The following is a 16,210-nucleotide window of genomic DNA, read 5'->3' on the forward strand; positions in this document are numbered from 1 at the left end:
CCACGGGTAGTCGGTTAGGCTACCCGTGGCTATTTACTCTGACAATTTGTCACTCCGATTGTCGGAGAGGTATCTCTAGGCCCTCTCGGTAATGCACATCACTATAAGCCTTGCAAGCAATGTGACTAATGAGTTGGTTACGGGATGATGCATTACGGAACGAGTAAAGAGACTTGCCGGTAACGAGATTGAACTAGGTATTGAGATACCGACGACCGAATCTCAGGCAAGTAACATACCGATGACAAAGGGAACAACGTATGTTGTTATGCGGTTTGACCGATAAAGATCTTCGTAGAATATGTGGGAGCCAATATGAACATCCAAGGTTCCGCTATTTTTTGTTGACCGGAGACGTGTCTCAGTCATGTCTACATAGTTCTCGAACCCATAGGGTCCGCACGCTTAAACGTTTGGTGACGATCGGTATTATGATTTATGTGTTTTGATGTACTGAAGGTAGTTCAGTGTCCCGGATGTGATCACAGACATGACGAGGAGTCTCGAAATGGTCGAGACATAAAGATTGATATATTGGATGACTATAATCGGACACCGGATGAGTTCTGGGGGTCACCGGATAATTATCAGAGTGTCGGGGAGTTATCGGAACCCTCGGGGTAACTAATGGGCCAACATGGGCCTTGTGAGAGAGAGGAGGGGCCATAGGGCTGGCCGCCCCCCCTTGGGAGTCCGTATTGGACAAGGAGGTGGGGGGCGCCCCCTCTTTCCCTCTCTCTCTCCCTCTCCTTCCTTCCCCCTTCCTCCTCCTAGTTGGACTAGGAAAGGAGGAGTCCTACTCCTCCTAGGAGGAGGACTCCTCCCCTCCTTGGCGCGCCCCAAGGGTCGGCCGACCTCCCCCATTGCTCCTTTATATACGGGGGCAGGGGGCACCATAGAACACAACAACATACATTGTCTTAGCCGTGTGCGGTGCCCCCCTCCACCATAATCCACCTCGGTCATATCGTTGTAGTGCTTAGGCGAAGCCCTGCGCCGGTAGCTTCATCATCACCGTCATCATGCCGTCGTGCTGACGAAGCTCTCCCTCGACACTCTGCTGGATCGTGAGTTCGTGGGACGTCACCTAGCTGAACGTGTGCAGATCGCGGAGGTGCCGTACTTTCGGTACTTGGATCGGTCGATCGTGAAGACATGTGACTACATCAACCGCGTTGTCATAACGCTTCCGCTTACGGTTTACGAGGGTACGTAGACAACACTGTCCCCTCTCGTTGCTATGCATCACCATGATCTTGCGTGTGCGTAGGAATTTTTTTGAAATTATTACGTTACCCAACAAGAAGGACTCATGAACATGAAGTTACACTTTCTGTATCTAAATCATTTGCTCTGATGCATATAGCCAAGATACATGTAACTCATTGCTTGCTCTGAAATGCTTATGCGTTCACATGCTCTTACATTCTATCTTTACATGATTGCATACATGTAGGGGGAGCCTATGCATGTTACATATCTTTCCAAAGCTTTACTTGTTACTCTTCATATCTTTATCTAAAGCTTTGATGTATGTTGTCATCAATTACCAAAAAGGGGGAGATTGAAAGCACAAGTGCTCCCTGGGTGATTTTGGTAATTAATGACAACATATCTCTTGTTGGACTAATATCTTTATCTAGTATATTTCAGAAAGTTCAACAATGGCGTGGCATGGACAAGAGGATGTGGAACTCCATCAAAATGCTAAGGACAAAGATTGGCAAAAGGCTCAAGACTCTTCATTTTCATTTTAGTGATCCAAGATCACATTGAGTCCATAAGAAAGCCAATACTATTAAAAGGGGATGAGGTGTTGCTTAATGGTCTACTCACTCAAAGTGCTTAGTGATATTACTCCATAACCCTCAGCCACTTTCTCATTTCCAAATATGTCCAAAATCCAAAGTCAAACTCGGCCCTACCGATTTGATCTATCTGGCGCCACCGAGTTCTTTTGACCTAGCCACAGTCAGAAACCCTAGACAATTCGGTCTCACCGATATGGATCTCAGTCCCACCGAGATGGCCTTGCAAACTCTGTGTTGCCTGTTGCAATTATTTCGGTCTCACGGAAATGTGCGATTGGTCCCACCGAGTTTGCCTGACCAATTCTCTATTAACTCATTGCTGAAATCGGTCTCACCGAGTTCATGCAATCGGTCACACCGAGATGAGGTTTTTCCCTAGCCCTAGCACATCGGTCCCATCGAGTTGATCATGTGGGTCCCATCGAGATTCCTAACGTTCACATTTTGAACTGAATCGGTCTCACCGAATTCTTCTATTCGGTCTGACCGAGTTGGGTCAAATGTGTGTAACGGTTGGATTTTGTGTGGAGGCTATATATACCCCTCCACCCCTTCTCTATTCAAGGGAGAGCCATCAGAACGTGCCTAGACTTCCACTACTCATTTTCTAGGAGAGAACCACCTACTCATGTTGAGACCAAGACATTCCAATCCAACCACAAGAATCTTGATCTCTAGCCTTCCCCAAGTTGCTTTCCACTCAAATCATCTTTCCACCATAGCCAAATCTGTGAGAGAGAGTTGAGTGTTGGGGAGACTATCATTTAAAACACAAGAGCAAGGAGTTCATCATCAACACACCATATATTACCTTTTGGAGAGTGGTGTCTCCCAGATTGGTTAGGTATCACTTGGGAGCCTCCGATAGGATTGTGGAGTTGAGCCAAGGAGTTTGTAAGGGCAAGGAGATCGCCTACTTCATGAAGATCTACCCGAGTGAGGCAAGTCCTTCATGGGCGATGGCCATGGTGGGATAGACAAGGTTGCTTCTTCATGGACCCTTCGTGGGTGGAGCCCTCCGTGGACTTGCGCAACCGTTACCCTTCGTGGGTTGAAGTCTCCACCAACGTGGACGTATGATAGCACCACCTATCAGAACCACGCCAAAAATCTCCGTGTCATCATTGCATTTGCACACTCCAATCCCATCCCTTTACTTTCTTGCAAATAGCATGCTTTACTCTTTTCGCTGCCTATACTCTTGCCATGCTTGGTTGAAACGTATTGTGAATGCCTAGTCTTGTGTTAAAACTCCACCTTAACTTGAAGAACTTGAAAACTGCTACTTTTGCTTGTTGAGGGTCTAATCACCCCCCCTCTAGACACCTGTTCTCTATCCTTTCAGAAGCCTTGCAAGCAAAGTGACTAATGAGTTAGTTGCAATATGATGTATTACGGAACGAGTAAAGAGACTTGCTGGTAACGAGATTGAACTAGGTATGAAGATACCGATGATCGAATCTCGGGCGAGTAACATACCAATGGACAAAGGGAATTACATATGTTGTCATAACGGTTCGAGCGATAAAGATATTCGTAGAATATGTAGGAGCCAATATGGGAATCTAGGTTCTGCTATTGGTTATTGACCAGAGAGGTGTCTCGGTCATGTATACATAGCTCTCGAACCCGTAGGGTCCAAACTCTTAATGTTCGTTGATGATATAATGTTATATGAGTTACCGCGACAAAGAAGAAGGTGGTACAATGACCAGTCTACTTTGTAAGCTCCCTGTTGCAGGGTGCTAGATCAAGGTATTCTGGGGTGCAAAAACTACTATTGGGCCTTGTCATGGACTCGAGGAAGCCGCCCCACTATTTCCAAGCCCACGAGATCACAATTGTCACCCATTTCCCTCTACAACGCATATTGAGGAACCCTGAAGCCACCGATAGGATAGTTGAATGGGCACTGGAGTTATCAAGCTTTGGACTGAAGTACAAAACCACCTTGACCATTCAGAGTAGGGCACTGGCGGAGTTTATTGCAGAGTGGACACCTACCTTAGACAAAGAGACACTGGAAACAGTTATCCTCGGCAAGGAAGCGCCCCAAGAGTGGATCATCTACTTTGATCGTGCTTTCTAACTACAGGTGCGGGGGCTGGCGTGCTCTTCATCGCACCCACCGGAGAGCACCTGAGGTATGTGGTCCAAATGCACCTTCCCTGAAAGGAGGCTACAAACAACACTGCTGAATATGAATAGCTCCTTGTCGGGCTTAGGATTGCGATAGAATTGGGAATTAAGAAGTTGATCATCCGTGGAGATTCACAACTTGTGGCGAGGCAACTCAACAAGGATTACCAGAGATCATTAATGGAGGCATACGTTAAAGAGGTGAGGAAATTGGAGGAGCACTTTGACGGATTACAAATGAAGCACGTGCCACGTGCGGAAAACAACACTGCTGATTATCTGTCGAAGTGTGCCGCACAAAAGCTCCCTGTGGAACCAGGGACCTTTGTCCTCCATCTGACTCAACCATCAGTATCTCCATCAGCAATGGCTACACTACAAAAAAAATACACTTCTGTGATGATACAAGTTTGTCACAGTAGGTCACGTTTTCTGTCATGCATGTACATCCATGATGATTTTATGACAGAATTAAGATAGTCATACATGTGCTTTCGTAAAAGTGTTCCATGACAATACCAAAATTATCATCATGGAAGTGTCCACTTCCATGACGATAAATGGTGTGTCATGGAAGCACTTTCGTCAAGGGTAACTGACACGTGGCATCTACCGTAACGGGTCGCCATTAAGCAATCGGGTTCCGGTTTGGATCCGATCACCCAGTGTCAGCCCAACGTTGGGACAGTTGTCATCTAGTGAATGGACGGGACGCGCCTATGAGACGTCGACAGGTGGCTCAGCTCAACAGTGGTCCATTCAAGTCAAAAGGCCGGCCCGTTTGACCTGGTCAAAAGGTAACGACCAGCTCACTTAAAGCCTATTAGCGGCATGTACGCATATAGCCCATTTACAGCCCGCTAACGTCATCTGGGCCATCCAATATGATTCCAGCCTGTTGTAACTTCCGGCCCATGTATGGCCCATGACGTCTTTTGGCCCATATGAGGCCCTTTGTAACTCTTGGCCCATTAACGACCCGTGGTGAAACTGGACCGTAATGAACAGTGTATCGCTTTATACCCATTATCGGCCCATTATTCCATTGGGACGTTTCCAGCCCGTGTTATCTTTCGGCCTTCTCAGGGCCCATTTATTCTTGCGCTAATTTGCAGCATTCGATTACTTACGGTCCATTAGTGGCCTATTCCGGATGTGGGCCAAATTCAGCCCGTGGTTAAAGTTGGCCCATTTGTGGCCCGTTAATCCGTTGGGCCATTTTCATAGCGTCATGAAATACGGCCAATTAACGACGGCCTGTTATGGTCGGCCCATGAACGGACGATTCCAACTCTAGCTGTTTATTGCCCATAAAGCGGTCCGTTATTGGCCCATGTTTGGCCAATCGATCATACGGCCCGTAGAACGCCCATTCATTCTACGACCCGTAGAAGGCCCATTGTTTCTATGGCCCGTAGGAGGCCCATGGTCTCTACAGTAGATATGTAGCCCATGGTTATTGTGGCCTAGAAATAGGTTATTGCGGCCACTAGGAAACGTGGAAAAAGAACTGCACTGACTACAAGCAAACAAATAAATAAGACAACAAGGAAATAAATAAGCAAGCAACTTATGCTAGGCTATCACGGCTATTACACATATTACATCCACTGGGTGTCATGGGAAAACACGGCACCTATGGGGCCATCAGCCCTTGTGGTTCGGCAGGGGGAAGAGCACATTGCACAAAGAGAAGAGGGTGCACGGCAGCATGCCAGAGATCACACGAGCAGTTTTTACCCAGGTTCGGGCTGCCGCGAGAAATAAAACCCTACTCCTGCTTTGGTGGATTGATGAGAGGACTGTGGTGGAGATGCACTGCTCTAGCTCGGCAAGGTTGCCTCGGGGCGAGAGCAGCTATGCGTGCATGAGTGTACAAGGGTCCGAATCCTTTCTATGGTTGCCACGGCCTTCTTTTATAGATCAAGGGGTCACCACAATGGCAAATCAGTCATTGTGTACTGATTAGATAGCAAACAGTGCTATCATACCTAACTCTGTAGACATGACAAGGCGCATTAAATGCGCCACTTAGTGTCACATCGTAGCGCAGCCCGGCAAGCCTTGTCGGGATGTTCAGCCACATTCTCGCCTGCCTGCATGACACATCTCTGGACGGACGTCATTTGGAGGTGATTTCCTTAGGAAGTGGCTGCCACGTGCCAAATAACAGCCACTTAGTCACTTGGGGGCTCGACACCGCACTGATCGATGACTTGCGTTGCTGTGAGGTGGAGCGATGGAGCCTTGGTGGGGTAGTCCGCCCTCATCGTGCCCGACAGGCCTGCCGGGACAGTCTTGAGACTTGCCTTCGGGGCAACCTCGACCTTGCCAGGCTCGCCTGCCCGGCAAGGGAGGTTTGTCCTTGGTGGTATCTTGCTTCTTTAGCTTGACTTGGTCTTCTTGATCTACTGATCTCTTCTGCTTGGTCTGGTCTTGGATGTTGAGAGTTGCTGGACCGGTGGTTTGCTTTCTGTGCACAAGTCAGGGGAAACATACATCCCTATTTGTGTACCCCGACAGAAGCCCCCGGGCCTGAGCCATACATGTTGCCGGGCACGTTGGGTTAGGCCCCAAATAGTGCATAGACACATGGCGAGAAAATGCTACGCGTGCAGCGGTTTGTCATGATGATCAGTCAATCCAACGCCCACTTCGCGTAATTATCGCTGGTCGTGGGACTGCAGCAGTTAATGTGAAATGATAACTTCCTGAAGAGTCGTGCCCTCCCCCACGCCGCTTTCCCTTAAGAGTGAAAAACGCGAAGCGGCACTGCTCATTCACCGTTCGCCTTGCCCTCTCCACCATCTTCTTCCGCAAGCCAAGCAACTGCTCTCCTTCTCCGCCCGCATTCGTTTCCGATCCCCATCCAGCTTCCTTCCCCCATCCTCCGCCGTAGCCTGAGAAGATGGGGAAGAAAACCGCCGCTCTAAAGGGGAAGCGGACGACCGCAGTGAAGGAGGTGGCCGCGGAGGGGAGCAAGAAGAGAGCAGCAGAGCTGGACAAGAAGCGGAAGGAAGATGTGGTCTTCTGCCGTCAAATCTAGATGGCAATGTGCTGCAAGCGAGGTACGGATATCTGTGTGGGACGGAAGTCCCGAAGGGGCATGGCGCACCCAAGGTTCTGGCAGAGTGGAAAAAGGATCCGCCGGATTCATATCAATTCTTTTGCGCATACTTCATCTGCGGCCTCTGTCCCCCCTTTTTGGATTTCTTCGAAGCGATGATGGTGATTTATGGATTCCACCTTCTAGACTTCATGCCGAATGCAATGGCGTGCATGGCGATTTTTGCCCACTTGTGCAAGAACTTTGTCGGGGTTGCCCCCAATGTGGATTTGTTCAGGCACTATTTCGTCCCGCGGGTGGAGAGCAAGGTCCAACGTTCCGGGAATATAAGTTGGATGCCTCGGGTGGCGAGGGAGAACTGGGGCTACCTTCCTAGTCAGCAGCGCGGCAGATGGGAAGATTGGTGGGTCGACTGGTGCTGGATTCAGGACAGGGAGGCCCCAGAGTTCTGCGAGGCATGGATGGAGTGCATTGTGCACAACAATGAATGGAGGGAATTTGGCCTTACGGACGACAGGCTCCACCCGGCAATAAACATGATTACCTGTTTGAAGGCTGCCGGGCTGGCCATCGGGCGTGTGGGGGCCGACTTCCTCTGACGCTGCATTGTGCCACTTCAAAAGAGGGATAGGTTCGCCTGGCAGTATGGAGATGCTGCAGAAAGGATGAGGTTGTACCCTGGCCTGACCAACAATCTTTCGGTCTACGACCATGCTTGGTTGTGTGAGCAGCTATTCGGCAGCCTTGGGCCGTTCAAGTTGCCGGCAAATGTCATCCTACTGAACATGAACTCTGCCTGGGACCAGATTCTGAAATGGATGCCAGATTGCAATGCTCATGGAGTTTCTAGTGACTAGCAGTTACCCAAGCTTAATGAAGAGCTTGCGTGGTCCTTCGGCCTGGTGGAAATGGCTACCAGGGTGGAGACCAATATGTTCAAGCGCACCTTTAAGGTGGAGGAGGCGTTCATCAAGAGGCGGATCGAGGAGGACAAGGCCCTCCGAGCTGCCACAAGGGTGAAAGCCGGGAAGGCAGCGGAGAAAAAGGAGGAAGCCGACAACGAAGGTTCTTCCCACGGCAGAAGCGAGGCGCAAGCGACAGAGGAGGCTGCCAGGGATGATCGTGCCCGGGGCGAGCCTGTCGGGGACGAGCCTGCCAGGATTGAGGCTTTATATGCCACAGTAGAAGAGGCCCAGGAGGAAGAGGGGGCTGAGGAGATGAAGTAGCCTCAAGAGGAGTGGCTCGCGGCATGCCCTCAAGCCCCCGAGCTAGTCTTGGACCAGCACCCTCGCAAGCGAGCGGCTAGCCGAGGAGCAGTGGTTCCCGATCCTGCGCTGGCCGCCAAGAAGGTAAAGAAGACTTCTTCTAAGGGCAGCAAGCCGGATTTAGTGCACCGGAAGTCCTCTTGCCTTTCCAAGGCCAGGACCCCTCCTGCAAAGCGTTAGCAGCCATGGAAGCCGATTCCAGCTCCAAGTACGGCTCGAGCTCCTCGCATAGCTCGTCTTTGTCAGAGTTCCCTGCACCTCAGCAAGGCTCGACATTGTCGGGAAGCTCCGCTCCTCCGCCCCTGAAGAGAAGCAGGGCGCCCTGATACGTCTCCATCATATCTATAATTTTTGATTGTTTCATGCCAATATTATACAAGTTTTACATACTTTTGGCAACTTTTTATATAATTTATTGGACTAACCTATTGATCCAGTGCCCAGTGCCAGTTCCTGCTTTCTGCATGTTTTTTGTATCGCAAAGTATCCATATCAAATGAAGTCCAACTGCAATAAAATTTCATGGAGAATTATTTTGGAATATATGTGATTTTTCAGAGTTGGAATCACCGCAAACGGAGGCCCACAAAGCCCACAAGACACCAGGGCGCGCCAGAGGCCCCTGGCGCACAGTGGTGGGTTGTGCCCTCCTTGAACGTCGGTTGGACCTCTACTTCGGGCGCAAGGAAGCTTATATCGGGAAAAAAAATCATGCTAAAATATCAGCACAATCGGAGTTACGGATCTCCGCGAATATAAGAAACGATTTTCGGCCAGATCTGGGAAACGCGAAATAGAAGAGAACTGAGAGGGAGATCTAATCTCGGAGGGGCTCCCTACCCTCCGCGGCCATGGAGACCAAGGACCAGAGGGGGAACTCTCCTCCCATCTAAGGGGGGAGCCAAGGAAAAATAAGAAGGAGGGGGATGTCTCCCCCTCGCTTCCGGTGGCGCCGGAGTGCCGCCGGGGCAACGATCGGGACGGCGATCTACATCAACAATCTTGCTACCGTCAACACCAACTCTCTCCCCCAGTATACAGCGGTGTAACACCTCTTCCCCCCTCTGCAATCTCTACTTAAACATGGTGCTCAACTCCATACATTATTTCCCAATGATCTATGGTTATCCTATGATGTTTGAGTAGATTTGTTTTGTCCTGTGGGTTAATCGTGATCTTGGTTGGTATGATTGTATATTTTATTTATGGTGCTGTCCTATGGTGCCCTCCGTCTCGCGCAAACGTGAGGGGACCCCGCTGTAGGGTGTTGCAATATGTTCATGGTTCGCTTATGGTGGGTTGCGAGAGTGACAAAAACTTAAACCCGAGTAACTGGGGTATGACGTATGGGAGTAAAGAGGACTTGATACTTAATGCTATGGTTGGGTTTCATGACCTTAATGATCTTTAGTAGTTGCGCATGCTTGCTAGAGTTCCAATCATAAGTGCATATGATCCAAGTAGAGAAAGTATGTTAGCTCATGCCTATCCCTCATATAAAGTTGCAAGAATGATTACCGGTACTTGTTATCGATTTCCTACGGGCAAATAACTTTCTTGTTGACAAAATGTCTCTACTAAAACTATCTTAGTTGTGTCTTTATCTAAACAGCCCCTAGATTTTATTTACGTGCTCTTTATTATCTTGCAAACCTATCCTATGACACCTACAAAGTACTTCTAGTTTCATGCTTGTTCTAGTTAAAGCGAACATCAAGCGTGCGTAGAGTTGTATCGGTGGTCGGTAGAACTTGAGGGAATATTTGTTCTACCTTTAGCTCCTCGTTGGGTTCGACACTCTTACTTATCGAAAGAGGCTACAATTGATCCCCTATACTTGTGGGTTATCAAGACCTTTTTCTAGCGCCGTTGCCGGGGAGCAATAGCGTGGGGTGAACATTCTCGTGTGTGTGTGCTTGCTTTATCACTAAGTAGTTTTTATTTTCTGTTCTAAGTTGTTCTCTATCTTTAGTTATGGATATGGAACACGAAACACCAAAAAAGTTAGTTGTACTTGCTACTCATGGAGATGGGGAACCTCCTAAAACCCCCGATGCTCGTTATGTAAAAGATATTATGCACTACTTTGATAATCCCGAGAAAACCCCATTCAACTATATAATGGGAGTACCGTTGGATCAACGTGAATACTTTAGGGATTATCGCTTGACTCATAAAGGGAAATTGTTATGGGATCAAATTCATATGTTGCATTGGTATGCTTGGGAGCTATGCTTGAGATATGATTTTAGTTGTTGCTCTAGGATGAATCCTCCACATCTTCCCTTTTCATGTGAATTTAATGACAATGAAACCTTAGCTTCTTATGCTAATGGTATATATGATTACTATGATGTGGAACGAATAGAAGAATTTGTTGCTTTTAAGGGTGCTTATGAAATTGAATCTTTGTTTGAAAAATATGAAGCTTTTGATGATGATGTTTATAGACCTAATTTTTTTGCCATCCTTAAATATTGCTATGATAATTATAAATACAATTCCGATATTGATGAATTTATTAAGAAAGTCTCCGCTGTCCAAGAAGAGACTAATATTTTGCAGGAGTCTATGGAAGAAGGAATTGATGAAACTGTGAGCTCATTGGATGAAAAAGATGATGAGGAGAGCGAAGAACAAAAGAAGGAAGATCGGATTAGCTGCCTGTGCCCACCTTCTAATGAGAGTAACTCTTCAACTCATACATTATTTAATTTCCCTTCGTGCTTACCGAAGGATGATTGCCATAATAATTGCTATGATCCCGTTGATTCATTTGAAATATCCCTTTTTGATGATGCTTTCTATGCTTGTGGCCATGATGCCAATATGAATTATGCTTATGGAGATGAACTTGCTATAGTTCCTTATGTTAAGAATGAAATTGTTGCTATTGCACCCACACATGATAGTCCTATTATCTTTTTGAATTCTCCAAACTACACTATATCGGAGAAGTTTGCTCTTATTAAGGATTATATTGATGGGTTGCGTTCTACCACTACACATGATGATTTTGATGAATGTAATATGCATGTGCTTGCTGCTCCTACTTGCAATTATTATGAGAGAGGAACTACATCTCCGCCTCTTTATGTTTCCAACACGATAAAATTGCAAGAAACTGCTTATGCTATGTATTGGCCTTTACTTGATGTGCATGAATTGTTCTTGTATGACATGCCGATGCATAGGAAGAGGGTTAGACTTTGTCATTGCTTGAAATATGTTGCTTGGTGCTCACTACAAAATGCTAAATCATTGTTGATTCAAATTGGCTTTGATATACCTTGGGATCCGGGTGGATTCATTACTTGAGCACTTTATGCCTAGCTTCATGGATTTAAAGAAAGCGCTGCCAGGGAGACAACCCAGAAGTTTTAGAGAGTCATTTATTTTGGTTTGTGCTTTTATAAAGTTTAAAAAGAAAAAATATATAGAGGGGAACTTAAAACTTCACAAAAAGAAAAGTGAAAGTGAGAAGGACGAGCATCATGGAAGCGGGAGCTAGCCTTGAACTTTGTTCATGCCCATGGAAACTTTGTGAATCTTAATTACAGAAACTTTTCAACAAAAATAATTATCCCCTTGTACAATTCCATTGTATTATAAAACTAATGTGCCAAGGTTTGCCTTTAGGATGTTTAGATTGCTTGTTGGTTTGCGGTGCAAAACAGAAACTTTGGCTGTAGTGCATGATTTTACATTTTTTACTGGAACGTCAAACGGTACTGAAACTTTTTGCACTGTCGTTCTATACAAATTGTTTATTTTTCCTAAAATTTTCAGAATTTCTGGAGTACCAGAAGTATGGTGAATGTTCAGATTACTACAGTCTGTCCTGTTTAAGACAAATTCTGTTTTTTGATGCATTGTTTTGCTTGTTTTGATGAAACTATCGATTCTATCAGTGGATTAAGCCATGGAAAAGTTATATTACAGTAGCTACAATGCAAAAACAAAATATGAATTGGTTTGCAATAGTACTTAGAGTAGTGATTTGCTTTATTATACTAACGGATCTTACCGAACTTTCTGTTGAGTTTTGTGTGGATGAAGTGATCAAAGATCGAGGAGGTCTCGATATGAGGAGAAGGAGGAGAGGCAAGAGCTCAAGCTTGGGGATTCCCAAGGCACCCCAAGTAAATATTCAAGGAGACTCAAGCGTCTAAGCTTGGGGATGCCCGGAAGGCATCCCATCTTTCTTCAACAAGTATCGGTATGTTTTTGTTCTCGTTTCGTTCATGTGATATGTGTGAATCTTGGAGCGTCTTTTGCTTTTAGTTTTCTTTTTTTTATGCACCATGTTGGTATGAGATAGTCCATGTTTGATTTATAGAATGCTAATCACATTTTGCTTCTATCTTTTGAGTATGGCTTTATAGAATGCTTCATGTGCTTCACTTATATCATTTGAAATTTGGATTGCCTGTTTCTCTTCACATGGAAACCCGTTATTTGAAGAATGCTCTTTTGCTTCACTTATATTTGTTAGAGAATGGTCTTTTGTAGAAAAAAATTAAACTCTCATGCTTCACTTATATCTATTTAGAGAGTCAAAAGGAATTGATCAATTGCATGGTTAGTCATAAAATCCTACATAAAACTTATGGGTCACTGAATATGATATGTTTGATTCCTTGCAATAGTTTTGCGATATAGAGATGGAATATGTGGGAAGTACTAGTAAAAGGTTGTGGTTAGTAAGAATATTGGTGTTAAGGTTTGTGATTCCCGAAGCATGCACGTATAGTATCTTGTTATGCTATGATGTTGGAGCATGATTTATTATTGATTGTCTTCCTTATGAGTGGCGGTCGGGGACGAGCGATGGTCTTTTTCCTGCCAATCTATCCCCCTAGGGGCATGCGCAGTAGTACTTTGCTTCAAGGGCTAATAAACTTTTGCAATAAGTATATGAGTTCTTTATGACTAATGTGAGTCCATGGATTATACGCACTCTTACCTTTCCGCAATTTGCTAGCCTCTACGGTACCGTGCATTGCCCTTTCTCACATCGAGACGTGGTGCAAACTTCGCAGGTGCATCCAAACCCCGTGATATGATACACTCTATCACACATAAGCTTATTATATCTTCCTCAAAACAGCCACCATACCTACCTATTATGGCTTTTTCCATGGCCATTCCGAGATATATTGCCATGTAACTTCCACCACTTCCGTTTGACGACTTGAGCATTCATTGTCATATTGCTTTGCATGATCATATAGCTAACATAGTAGTTGTGGCTCAGCCACCGTTCATCATTTTCATACATGTTACGCTAGATCATTGCACATCCCGGTACATTGCCAGAGGCATTCATATAGAGTCATATTTTGTCATAGGTATCGAGTTGTAATTTTTATTTCTTTTGAGTTATAAGTAAATAGAAGTGTGATGATCATCATTATTCATTTTTAGAGCAGTGCCCCAGTGAGGAAAGGATGATGGAGACTATGATTCCCCCACAAGTCGGGATGAGACTCCGGACAATGAGAGAAAAAAAGAAAAAAAAAAGAAAAAAAGAAAAGAAAAAATAAACAAAGAGAGAAGGGCATTGTTAGTATCCTTTACCACACTTGTTCTTCAAAGTAGCACCATGTTTTTCATATGGAGACTCTCCTATGTGGTCACTTTCATATACTAGTGGGAATTTTTCATTATAGGATTAGATGCACACCCACTTAGTTTTCATATTGAGCTTTCATACACCTATAGCTCTTAGTGCATTAGTTGCATGGCAATCCCTACTCCTGACATTGATATCGATTGATGGGCATCTCCATAGCCCGTTGGTTAGCCGCGCCGGTGTGAGACTTTCTTACTTTTTGTCTTCTTTATATTTACCCCTATCATTATACTCTATTACACCCGTAGTGCTATGTCCATGGATTGCGCTCATGTATTGCGTGAGGGTTGAAAAAGCTGAAGAGCGTTAAAAACTATGAACCAATTGCTCAGCTTGTCATCGGGGTTGTGCATGATAAATACTTTGTGTTAAGAAGACAGAGCATGACAAGACTATATGATTTTGTAGGGATAGCTTTCTTTAGCATTTCATATTTTGAAAGACATGATTGTTTGTTGGGATGCCTGAGTATTGATGTCTTTATGTCAAATTATAGACTATTGCTTTGAATCACTTATGTCTTAATATTCATGCCATGATTAGATATATGATCAAGTTTATATTAGGTAGCATTCCACATCAAAAATTATCTTTTTTATCATTTACCTGCTCGAGGACGAGCAGGAATTAAGCTTGGGGATGTTGATACGTCTCCGTCGTATCTATAATTTTTGATTGTTTCATGGCAATATTATACAAGTTTTACATACTTTTGGCAACTTTTTATATAATTTATTGGACTAACCTATTGATCCAGTGCCCAGTGCCAGTTCCTGTTTTCTGCATGTTTTTTGTATCGCAGAGTATCCATATCAAACGAAGTCCAAATGCAATAAAATTTCATGGAGAATTATTTTTCGAATATATGTGATTTTTCAGAGTTGGAATCACCGCAAATGGAGGCCCACACAGCCCACAAGACACCAGGGTGCGCCAGAGGCCCCTGGCGCGCGGTTGTGGGTTGTGCCCTCCTAGAACGTCGGTTGGACCTCTACTTCGGGCGCAAGGAAGCTTATATCCAGAAAAAAATCATGTTGAAATCTCAGCGCAATCGGAGTTACGGATCTCCGGGAATATAAGAAATGGTTTTCAGCCAGATCTGGGGAACGTGAAACAGAAGAGAACAGAGAGGGAGATCCAATCTCGGAGGGGCTCCCGCCCCTCGCGGCCATGGAGACCAAGGACCAGAGGGGGAACTCTCCTCCCATCTAGGGGGGAGGCCAAGGAAGAACAAGAAGGAGGGGGGCTCTCTCCCCCTCGCTTCCGGTGGCGCCGGAGTGCCGCCGGGGCAACGATCGGGACGGCGATCTACATCAACAATCTTGCTACTGTCAACACCAACTCTCTCCCCCTCTATGCAGCGGTGTAACACCTCTTCCCCCTGCTGTAATCTCTACTTAAACATGGTGCTCAACTCCATATATTATTTCCCAATGATCTATGGTTATCCTATGATGTTTGAGTAGATCCGTTTTGTCCTATGGGTTAATCGCGATCTTGGTTGGTATGATTGTATATTTTATTTATGGTGCTGTCCTATGGTACCCTCCGTCTCGTGCAAACGTGAGGGTCCCCCGCTCTAGGGTGTTGCAATATGTTCATGGTTCGCTTATGGTGGGTTGCGAAAGTGACAGAAACTTAAACCCGAGTAACTGGGGCATGATGTATGGGAGTAAACAAGACTTGATAATTAATGCTATGGTTGGGTTTCACGACCTTAATGATCTTTAGTAGTTGCAGATGCTTGCTAGAGTTCCAATCATAAGTGCATATGATCCAAGTAGAGAAAGTATGTTAGCTCATGCCTCTCCCTCATATAAAGTTGCAAGAATGATTACCGGTACTTGTTATCGATTGCCTAGGGACAAATAACTTTCTTGTTGACAAAAGCTCTCTACTAAAACTAACTTAGTTGTGTCTTTATCTAAACGACCCCTAGATTTTATTTACGTGTTCTTTATTATCTTGCAAGCCTATCCTATCACACCTACAAAGTACTTCTAGTTTCATACTTGTTCTAGGTAAAGCGAACGTCAAGCATGCGTAGAGTTGTATCAGTGGTCGATAGAACTGGAGGGAATATTTATTCTACCTTTAGCTCCTCATTGGGTTCGACACTCTTACTTATCGAAAGAGGCTACAATTGATCCCCTATACTTGTGGGTTATCACGCCCTCACCGCCCGTGGATTTTGAGCTGAGTTCCATGCTTATTATTGAAGATTAAGAAAGAACACTCTCCTTTCCTTGATGCAGCTTCCGCATATTTTCTTGCTTGCTGGCTGATCTTTGCT

This window comes from Aegilops tauschii, chromosome 6, assembly GCF_002575655.3.
Source record: "Aegilops tauschii subsp. strangulata cultivar AL8/78 chromosome 6, Aet v6.0, whole genome shotgun sequence".
NCBI lineage: Eukaryota > Viridiplantae > Streptophyta > Magnoliopsida > Poales > Poaceae > Aegilops > Aegilops tauschii.